Raw genomic sequence first — 12,142 nt, 5'->3', positions numbered from 1 at the left:
GTCAGGAGGACCTGAGTTCAAATGTGACCTCAGATACTTACTAAGTATGTGACCCTGGGTAAATCACTTACCCCTAATTGCCTCAAAACAAAAATTTCTGGTGACTGCTGAATGGAAAAAGAAAGGAACAAACGCAGGTGTGTGTGTGTGTGTGTGTGTGTGTGTGTGTGTGTGTGTGTGTATAAAAGTCAAGACCCTTGTCTCTATTCAGATGTCCTTGATCTCTGTGGTGATATCAATCATGAGTCGTGTCCGTTTTCTTGGAGGGGCTATGTGTCTGCGGATTTTCCCAGTTGTATTGATCCAGAAGCAGAATGAGGTGCTCTTCAGGTCACACAGACCCCTCTCCCACCTCCTGCAGTCCATACATGGGTGGTAGTGTAATGGAAGTTACAATCTAAGTAGGGGGGAGGGATGGTAACAATAGAGGTATGGGGAGAATTGGGAGGGGTAGAGGCTTCTGCAGCCTGAGTCTGAGACTCTGTGGTCCAAACTGTGGCATGTAGGAGGTTAGCACAGCTGTCTGGCTCCAGGTGGCACCAGCAGGTGATCAAAGTGATGATGCAATTTCTCAGGTATCTCACAGAAATTTCTACAGTAAGCTCTGTGTGGGTGATAGCAACCTATTCTCCCAGACTACCTGCAATTAAGCCACACTAAACCAGAGGCAAAAACAAAAACAAAAACCAAACCCAAAACAAGCTTTCTTCTCTTCCTGGGGTTGATCCAGGTTCTATAAATCAAGAAGGAGAAATTAACTTCCAGTGGGGATGGAAGCCAAAGGCTTAGACAGAGCCTTGGGGAAAGGTATATGGATGATCACAGTTTGCAGGTCTTTAGCAAGGGTGTTAAGGAAAGTTCAAAACTCCTTGGTCAATCACAAACATACTACTTTTCTCTCAAAGAGCAAACCATCAGCTATTGTACTAGAGTCAGAAAAACTTGAGTCTCTGGCCTTTCCTCAAGCTTTGGACAGCTTGAAGGCCCTCCCAGCCACTACAAGCTGGGCCAGCTGCACTGAGCCGGGCTTGCCCTATGGCAGAAGCAAGGCGATCATAATAGGGTGCCAGTTGGCCACGGGCCATTTGGTTCCTTTAAGTCTAATCAGGGCAATGCTATCCATGAAGTGAATGGACTCCTTGACCCCAAAGTTCAGGCTGACACAGCCCCCTCCCATCCTAGGAGTAGCAGCTCCTTAGACTCCGGGACTTCCAATTATTTAGGCAGGAGGGGACCGAAGGACCAGCCCCTATATTATGAAGATGCCCTGGGGCCTAGCAAGGGCTCCTTCCAGACATAGCTTCCACCTGATTAGGGGACCAGGTCTCCATGCCAGCCTTCCAAGGTTTTGATTTTTTTTTCTTACTCAGGGCATAATGGGGATCTCTGCGTACAACTCAGTGGCTTTCTTAGGAACAGAGGATACAGAAGGCAGCCAAAATTTGGTACCTGAGAAGTGTGTAGCATATAGCAGCTAGGGAAAGCTGTTAAGATCAGAAACTCATAGGTAGGAGATATTTGGAATGTGTAATTGAGAGATCCCAATGAGGCACAGTCAAGGGGAGCTAACAGGAAGCTACAGGTACTAAAATTTTGCCTGAAGGCCGATTTATGCTGGAGAATTTAATAGATTTGCTAGGGCCAGTGACTTTGGGCATAGTGGTTCCTATTAGAACTAATTTCCTATTACCATGGAGGGTACCACCATAATCCTGGATGCTCAGGCTCACAGCTTAGGAGTCATCCTGGACTCCTGACTGTCTCTCATTCCCAGGATCCAAGCTATTGCCAAGGTGTATTCATTTTACCTTCCCTCCCATGCCTTAACTCATTTGTGGAGGCCATGTGGAGTCTGGGCCAAGGAGCATTTTAAAGTCCATGAAGACACATGATAGAGGCTAGCAAATGTCTCTTCCCTGGATCTGAGGAATGTCATGCTCAGACAGGCCTTCTATTCAGACATTTAATTCTGTCTGGAGTGGGGCAGTGTATCTTTAATCTAATTCATCTGCAGAAATAGTCCCAATCAGTTTTACTCTAAGAAGGACCAGCTTCCGAATTTTCCTGAGCATACAGTTGGCTGGCCTTAAGAGCCCACTGTTGTACCTCCTCCTGATCTCAGCTTAGGTAGTCGGCCCAGCAGAAAGCACAAGGAATAAGCCACCACCTGCAAGTCCTGGTTCCTCACCGACTTCCATTTCCCATCCTTATTGCCAAGTGTCTTGATAGGGTTAGGAAGGTTCAGAATGCCAAAGTTCCTTATGAGGATACATGAAGTGTATCAGGACAGAGAAAATGAAACAAGTCAGCTTAATGGAGCACCTGCTTGGAAGGGGGCGCCCCAGAGCAATATAATCTGATGTGTCTTGGTCAAATTCTTGTCTGGGTCGAGCAGGAACAGGAATTAGAGAAAGGGGTTGAAGAATTTGTACAAGGGACTGATTCATTCTGGAAAGGGAAGTTTGGGGAAGACACCTGGGAAACAAGCAGCTGGTTGATAATCTTGCTTGGCTGGCAAGAAAGGGGCTTTCAGTCATTCCTGGTGGTCTTCTTTTGGAAGGGTTACTGGCTATATTTGAGCTTCCCAGGGTATCCTCATTTAGTTGGGTAGGAAGGCTTCTGAAGTTTTTATAGTAATCCCCTCGCTAATAAACTCTGGCAAGTCCCTATTACCTCTAGGATCAAATAGAGCCTCTTTTTTGGGTACTTAACAGTATTTTATTTTTTCTAATTACATGTCAAGATAGTTTTCAATATTCATTTTTGTAAGATTTTGAGTTTCAAATTTTCTTCCCTCACTCCTTTCCCTCCCCCTCCCTAAGACAGCAAGCAATCTGATATAGATTATACATGTATAATCACGTTAAACATATTTCCACATTAGTCATATTGTGAGAGAAGAATCAGAACAAAATGGAAAATCACAAGAAAGAAAAAACTAAAAACAGAAAAAAGTGAAAATAGTTTGCTTTGTCCAGCATTAAGACTCCATAGTTCTTTCTCTGGATGTGGATAACATTTTCTATCATGAGTCTTTTGGAATTGTCTTGGATCATTGCATTGCTGAGAAGAGCCAAGTCTATCATGGTTGATCAGCATACCATGTTGCTGTTACTGTGTAGGGTGTTCTCTTGGTTCAGCTCACTTCACTCAGCATCAGTTCGTGAAAGTCTTTCCTGGCTTTTCTGATATCTGCTGGATCATCATTTCTTGAACACTAGTGCTCCATTACATTCATATACCACAAGTTGTTCAGCCATTCCCCTGTTGATGGGCATCCCCTTGATTTCCAGTTCTTTGCTGCCACAAAAAGCTGCCATAAACATTTTTGTACTTGTGGGCCTTTTCCCCTTTTTTCTGATCTCTTTGGGATCCATATATAGTAGTGGTGTTTCTGGATCAAAGGGTAGGGACAGCTTTGTAGTGCTTTGGGCATAGTTCCAAACTGAATAGAGCTTCTTTGGTTTAGCATTGAAATTTCTTTACAACCTGACCCCTTCCTACTTTTCCAGTCTTCTTGCAAATTAGTCCCGTCTGCACACCTACAATTCACCCATACTATCCTACCTGCTGTTCCTCACATATGATGCTTTATCTTCCATTTTTGTATCTTTTTATTGACTATCCCGCATGGCTGGAATTTTATCACTTCTCATCTCTGCTTCCTGGTTTCCCTGACTTTGAAAATATAACTCAAATCCCAACTCTTCAAGAGACTTTCCCCCAGTAGTTCTCCTGCTAATGCCTTCCCTCTGAGATTACAATATACCCTCTCCATATATTGTACACATGTAGTTAATTGTTTGCATGCTGTCTTTCCAATTGAACTGTGACACCCCCACCCCCAGGGCAGGGACTATTTTTTGACTTTGTCAGCGCAGTGCCTACCACTTAGTGAGGGCATAACAGAATCTCTCCAGTGGCCAGAGCTATCTGAACATGAAATCAGCTGCCTGGGAAGGTTGTACATTTCCCTTCCCTGGAATTTTCAAGTGAATGTTCATTCATCACTTTTCAGGTCTATGGTAGAGATGCTCCTCATTCTGTCCTCAGCAGCTACATGTACATTAACAAAGTCTAATCCCCATCACCTAATTTTTGTTTCTTTTTTAATTCCTTCAATCAGTGTTTATATGGTATGATGATGAGGCCCTTCATACCCTAATTGTCTTTCTCTGGGTGCTCTTTCATGATCTGTGGTGCCCTAATTCATGCAGACTCCACTGAAGTCTAACTGGGTTAGAGCAGACCATTATTATGACACCATTTGTGCCTCTCATTGGGCAGTTTAAGATTGAATCCTTTTTGTAAACAGTGATAACATACTGTTGACTCATATTGAGTTTGTGGTCCACTAAGACAAATTGCTGTCTGGTCATACCTCCCCTTTGGCCTTGGGAAAAAAAAGTTTTTTCACAAGACAGAAATTGGATTAGACCCATAATTGAATAGAAAGAGAACTGAGCTAGTTGTGGAATTGAGCCACAAGATGGAGTCAGTGTGGTTCACTTACTTCCCACAATTGGACCACAATGACTTGACCTTATTGAAAGCAGCTGGGTTGCCCTGTTGTTATTTCTCTGCTAATCTTGAATAGTGGTTCTCTAGGAGCTGATTTGTTCTTTGAGATGAAAGATCATTCTTGGTAGAGCAAACAAAAACAAGAATTGAGTGGTTCTTCTTTCCTTCTCTGCTACTAGGATCAAATATAAGATCCTCTTTTTGGCCCCTACTTAAGTTCCAAATATATTATTCCTTTTCCATCTATTTTCATCACCCTACCTGCCCTAAATTGAAGAGCTATCATTTCTTCTATCGCATTGTTTTCCTCAATCTAGCTTTTCATGTTGCTATTGTGAAACAAACCTTTAGCTGTAGTAATTCCTATTCAGTTATGTGTGGAGCCACATGGCTACTGGGGTTTCTTCCTAAGCTGAAATTCTATAATTCTGTGACAGGGGCTGTATCTAACTGATATAATATTTGTCATTTAGGAAAGTCATTATAATGGCATCCATGATACCATGCATTTAATTGGAGAAGACAGTTTATTCAAAAATAGTAAACTCCAATATCCCAAGGTTGACACCCAAGGAGTGTAGGCAAGGAGAAATGTGGTCACTGAGAGAGAGGGAGAACAGTTAAGCCATTCATTCTTGACATATAGCTTTAAGGTCCCTATGAAATGGTGCTGAAAAAAGAAGACTGTATCTATTTTTACTTTGTCCACATCTTAGGACAAGGCAGCACTGGGCAATACGATCTTTTTACACTCTCCATAGCTTGGAAGGTATGGCAGGAAGGAGCTAAGTTATATGTTAGGGTCCTTACCCCCCCAACTCCCAGGCCTTTGTTCAGCGAAGACCTGATCTCGCGGACAATGAATGAGGTAGGAGGCAAGATGGTGAAGAACTCTGATTTATTCAGGTTAGTAGCAAACTTTTATATCTTTGGTTACATAGGCGCTAGGGCTGCCCTGGTTCCTCCTATTCTCCTCCTTTCCTTTTCCTGCGCTCTCCCAAGATTCCCTTGTGGTCAGGCAAATTCAGACCAAGAACCAGAAGTGCCGTGTGGTCAGGCAAATCCAGACCAAGAACCGGAAGTGCCGTGTGGTCAGGCAAATCCAGACCAAGAACCAGAAGTGCTGTGTGGTCACAAAGGCAAGACCCTTCCTCCTGACTGCATCTTGTCCCACCCTTGCCTCAGCAGGCCCTGGGCATGGAGGTCCAGCGAGGGCAGGAGGCGGCTCTAACTCGCCCCGTTACAGTTATACTCTATCGGCAAACTATGAAATTGTCCCAGAAACTCTGCAAACCACCCTCAAAGCTGCGGTGACTCTGTAGCCTTACCTACTATGTGACTAGAAAGTGGATGACAATCCCTAGCTGATATTACAGTGAGAAGAGCTCTGGGTTTGATATCAGAAGTCCTGGGTTAAAATTGTGACCATCATTTGTGTGACCTCGAGCGAGGCACTAACAGTTTCTTGGCTTCAAATAATGAATTAACAAGCATTTGTGAATTGCCTACTATGTTCCAGTCACTATGCTAAGTACTGTGGGTATAAAGATGGAAATAAAGCAACCCCTGCATGTACTTAAGTATACGAAGAATCAAGACAAAATAAATGTGAAGAAATTTAGAAAGGGAGGGCACATAGGAAGCACTATATAAACGTTAGCTATTGTCTATTAATATATTACATGTATGTATAACTATATGCAGAATATGTATATATACGGGATAAATACAGATTAATGGAAAGTTATTAAATGTGAGGTGGTTTGGGTGGGAGGATTTTAACTGTTGAGAAGCATCAGGTAAGGCTTCTTATAAAAGATGCTCTCCTGAACTGTCAGTCATATACTCCCACCAGAAACTGGCTGAGAGGGTATCCAACAGACTCTTGTATTTTCTCTAATTTTCCTTTATTCCACTTGGTGTAATTCCAGAGTCATCCTCATTTCATGACTGTGTGCCCTTTGGCATGGACAGGAGGTATGTAGATGCAAACATTGTACCTGGCAGCATTAATTAAAATGCCATTTAATATGATTAGGTACTGTTGATTATTTTTCTCAAGCACATCCTAATTTAGTAGAAATCGTCTAAGTTATATATTGCCAAAATGTTTCACAAGTTGAAATGGAATTAAGTGGGAAAACATTCCCTTTCCCCTTCCCCACCCCCACCTAATTTGCTTGGGTGCATATTTGTCATAAAACCCAGCAGGTGCAGGTGCTTCTATTCAAAATATGATCCTATGAATACAGATAGGATCTTTCAAGCACCTTCCAACATGAATTTCACTTATTCTAAAATCTCTTATTGTCACACTGGGAATCATGTGACCCTAATTCTGGAGGGGAACTGTGCCTTCCATCTTTTCCTGGATATTCTCCTTCATGTAGATCTATATATGGGCACAGAAGTTTTTGATCCAAAATCAAAATAGAGCGTAGAGGAGAGATGCCCCATTTGTGCCACTTAATTGCAGGCACAGATGCCATCCCTGCGCTCTCAGTGATTATAGCCAAGACTTCATGTTAGAATGGGGTAGCACACCCAAGGGGTCTAGCCGATGGTAGCAAAGGAGCCCTGAAGAACCCAGCCTGCTTCTCCTTTCCACCTCACCCAAGTAGCCTTTCTCCCCCATGGGATGGTAGCCAGAGCCTTTCTTGAAAATGACTTGGAAAGTAACCAAAGGCTATTTTTCACTCCATAATTCAAGAGTATGCAATGTTGTTCTCTTAATTATGAAACACAGATGATGCTATATATCAGAAGATTCTTTTAGGACTTTTACTCAGCAAACATTTCCTAAATGTCCATTTAATTCAGGAAACCTGCTTTTAATCCTTGATCTTCTACTTACTACCTATATGACCTTAGATAGAACACTAAGCCATTTTAAGCCATGGTTTCCATGTATGCCCTAAGAATCCAAGGCATGAGCCTGTCTACACCAGTAGCCCAGATTTCAACTGTCTGAGAGAAGGCATAACTGAGCCTGGCAGTAGGGTACCCTTCTCTTCTTCCACCTCATCCTCTGTTGACCATTTCCCACTAGATACTGGATGCCCCATGGTGATTAGATGTTCACCCCTCTGATTCCTACCCCTACTAGAGGGTAATCTAGAACCCTATTCCACTCAAGACTGCTATTTCCCCCCCAAAAAATGACTGGCCAAGGACATGTCCAATTATACTGTTTGGATGAATGGGGGATCACTCACCATAATCCTACCATTAAGATGGTGGGCCACTGGACCCCCTATTAATCCCTAAGGACATCAGGCTTTACCATATGCCCTGTTGCTATGCCTTACAGATCCTGGGACATTGCCATTTGAACTGTCATTGCACACCCATGACTCCTAGTCTTTGTATTTTCTCTACTTCTGAAACCTAAGCCACATAGAGCCTTTCCATTTGTCCTGAAACTAAAACTTCCTAGATTGTCTCTCTTAAAGAGGACATAGTTCCTTGAGAATAGGAACTTTTTTGCTTTTCTATATGTGTCTCTAGGGCTTAGCATATGGCTTCAAATCTAGCAAGTGCTTGACAAATTATTTCCCATTCCGTTCGAAGTTCTTTTTCAATCACCCAATCAACAAGCATTTATTAAGTGCCTACTACATGCCAGGAACAATGCAAAGAGCCAGGGGTACAAAAATCAGAACTAAAATAGCCCTTGAACTCAAGGAGCTTGAAATATAACAGGAGATGCAATGTATTTCTATATAAATATATAGAATGTTATACTTATTTTTATTGCAATTATAATTATTGTAATTGTATTGTATTGTAATTATAATTATTTTTATTTGTACTGATGAACTCATCCGGGGAACCAAATTTTGACATAGTTTTCCTAAGCCCTCATGATTGACAGTATCAAAGCTTTGGTCAGATCAACAAATGTGTGTAGAGCTCTGTTCTGCTCTTCTCCTGGAGCTGTTGTGCAGCAAATACTGTATTAACCACTCCTGGGCCCTTTCTGAAGCTCCACTGGCTCTTGGATAGATGACCATCTTCCAGGTGAAGGATAAGCCTATTTAGGAGGACTCAGGCAAGAATCTTGCTGGCAATGACTAAGAGAGAGCACCCTCTGCCCTCTGTGATTGTCATAGGACAATGATTTCCTTTACCTTTCTGGAGATGGACAATGGAAGCATCCTTGAACTCCTGGAGGATAACTTCCTCTTGCCATGTAATCCAGAAAATTCTAGTCAATTTTTGTATGAGCAATGCTCCGCCCCCCACCTTGTAAATCTCAGTTGGAATAGAATTAGCACAGGAGAGGAGCCCAATGGCATTTAAAACTTCTTCATTTGGAAATTTGGCTAAAGAGGGATTGACTTCATTCTACCTAAATGATCAGTGAATTCAGTATTGATTAATGATGGTCTGTTGAGAATATGAAGTGTTCCGCCCATCTTTCCAGGATCATGTTTTTATCACTAATCAATGTGGCTCCATAAACACTGAGTAGTTAATATACACTATATATCTTTAGCCCATAAATAGCCTTCAGGGAATCATAAAAGTACTTTGGATTGTTACTATCAGCATAAAACTGAATCTCATTTGCCTTCTTACTGAGCCAAGAATCCTGCATCTCACTAAGCTTCACTTGCACTTTACTTTTGATGGAATTAAATATAACCTTCTTAGAGATGTATGAGCTATCCTGCTGGCAAACCCTGTGGAGTTTTCATTTTTCATTTAATTTAAATTTACTTATTTAACATATTTAGTTTTCAGCATTGATTTTCACAAGAGTTTGAATTACAAATTTTCTCCCCATTTCTACCCTCCCCCCCCACTCCAAGATGGCGTATATTCTGGTTGCCCTGTTCCCCAGTCAGCCCTCCCCTCTATTATCCCATTACCCTCCCATCCCCTTTTCCCTTCCTTTCTTGTAGGGCAAGATAAATTTCTACGCCCCATTGCCTGTGTATCTTATTTTGTAGTTGCATGCAAAAACTTTTTTTTAGCAGCTTCACAATTTCCTCATCATTTTTGTCAAACTAGTCTGATGTTTGGGGGTGTTCTGCCCCGGATGAGTATACACGAGACATACATGAGTTTACATGAGTACACCAAATATCTGAAAGCTGCCCACTCCTTTTCTGCTCCTCTGTTGCCAACCATATGTTGGCTCAGCTTTCCCTCCAAGTTATTGTCAAACTGTTCCCACTCAGAGATGCACTCTAATCTGTTGATGTTAAGTTTTCTAGTAGTTTTCTTGCCTTGGGGCCACTGCTTTTGTTGAATCCAAATAGTTTCCAAAGGATGAGTCTATGATTAGTCCATCAGTGCACCACATGCCACCTTCATCATCTTTGTCATTCTCATATCATGTTTGTTTCTTTTCCTTACAGTGACATCATCTATTAAATGCCAATGTTTGTTGTAAGGGTGCATCCATGAAGTTTTATTGCATTTAGATAAATAGAAGACAGTGTGTGTGATGAGAAGGTCATGAGATGCACAAGTCTTCAGTAATAAGTTGCTGTTGCTGTTTCTGATTCTATTCCTTCCAAGGATTCCCTGCCATGTCTGGTAGTCTGAGCCTACCCTAGCATTTAAGTCACCCAGAAGTATAAGCTTGTCCTCTTTTGGCACATTGTTGATAAGGATCTCCAGGTCTTCATAAAATTTTTCTTTGACCTCAACTAGGTTCATCATGGTGGGAGTGTAGGCACTGATGATGGTGGCATGGTGCTTTCCTGAAGGTGATAATCTCATTGTCTTGAGCCTGTTGTTCACTCTTTTTGGTAACCAAACAAGCTTGTTGATTTAGATTAGTTTTGACTGTGAAATCTATGCGAACTTTTCGGGTGTTCCCCATCACTGTGGCCACTCCAGAAAAATGTGAATCCGGCTCTGACTTTGCTAAACTAACCTTCATTTTCCAGCCTCATTTCACTCAGGGCTATTATTTGGATGCAATACCCGCTGAGTTCCCTTACATAAAGAGCTGTTCCTCTTTCAGGTCCACTGGGTTTAGTGTTGTCTGTAAGTGTGAGCACGTTCCATCTACTGATGGTGAATAGAATCATCTTTGCAAAAGTTTTTACACATTTTTTTTGTGTGTGTTTTGACCACAGGGCAGGATCCTTGCCTGCTTCAATAAGCAGGCCAGGGTTAGGTAAAGCAGACAATTTTTAGGGCGCCTTTTCTAGCTCCTTCCTCACATCAGGAGGTGAGTGGTGAAGTCCTTTAAAGAAGTCACTCAGACACCCAGGGGGCTGCCTAATCCCTTTGCTGCTTTAGTCCAGTAAAAAGACAGCCCCATGGCCTAGGCCATCTGTGTGCAGGGTTGTAACTAGAGCTGCCAGTGAATCTACACCTGCTGCTTCATCATGAGTTCATTGCCACAGGACTTTGAGATAGGTAAACATGGTAAAATGGTATGGGCAATGTCTCGATTAGTGCATAAATTGGATTTAAGTGAAGCAGTGTTGCACAAAGTCATCAGCCTCACTCTCTCTTCCAGAGTCATCAGAGTCCAGTGGCAAGACAAAAGTCAAGATGACTGGCAATGGCCAGGGATGCAGTGGATGACCTTGGTATCTTTGATGTCTAATCAAGCTCTAAGCACTGCACGACACTTACTTTATTTAGCTGCCTTCATGGCCCATTGGAACAAATTGTTCATACCCACCTCTTCCACTGGAGGAAGTCTTCATATGCTTGGGTTTGAACCAGCCCCTCCCCAAATCACCCATTGGTTCAAGGTCCGTTCGTTACTCCAAACCAGTTTAGCCCATCTGTTAAAATAGTTATCAGGGTACAGCCACTGCACATGCTATAGCTTCTTGGAGCCACGGGGTGACTGGATGGATACCAAAGGTGGATGAGCAGCTCTGAAAAGAGCTTGGCAAGCCCTCACACAAGAGCTACTAGTTTTCCTTGAACACCCATACACCCCATACAAAATGAATGCAAGGTGGTTTTGGTAGACAGTGCCCTAGCATCAAGAGGAGGGAGAAAATCTGTGTGATTATATATCTCTATCTCTATATATAGGAATTTTACTTTGATCATTTGAATTTTACTTGGAGAATGGGTGGTGGTCTTGGGAAATTTACTATGAATTCATTGCTGTGATTAAGAAAATACAATAAGCCACTATGAAGTCAAGATCTGTTGAAAACCTATTGCAGGAAGTTTTTTTTGCTCTTGCTCCCAGCATATGCTAGCTACCCAGTTCCTCAGGGTGCTAGTAGACATGGAGGAATTTATGGTCTCTTTTCTACATTGGCTTGAACTTCAGCCAGCCATGTTCCCTCCACTGTTTGGGGCCAATGACTACCCCTCCCCAATTCTATTTGACCACTTAGATTTTACAAATAATAATAATAATAGCTAGTATTTATACGGTGCCTACTATGAGCCAAGCTCAGTGCTAAGCATTGTAATATTTACAAATGTTATCTCATTTAATCCTTCCAACCCTGGCAGGTAGGTGGTCTTATTCTCATTTTATAGTTGAGGAATGTGAAGCAAACAGAGGTTGTGACTTGCTCAAGGTCACAGAGCTAGTAAGTATCTGAGATGAATTTGAACTTGGGTCTTTCTGATTCTAAATCCAGCACTCTAGCTTCTTTTAGATGTTGGCACATTAGCTGAG

Source organism: Trichosurus vulpecula, chromosome 8 (assembly GCF_011100635.1).
Source record: "Trichosurus vulpecula isolate mTriVul1 chromosome 8, mTriVul1.pri, whole genome shotgun sequence".
Classification (NCBI taxonomy): Eukaryota; Metazoa; Chordata; class Mammalia; order Diprotodontia; family Phalangeridae; genus Trichosurus; species Trichosurus vulpecula.
The sequence above is the reverse complement of the archived record's forward strand: the minus strand, read 5'-3'. Positions refer to the sequence as shown.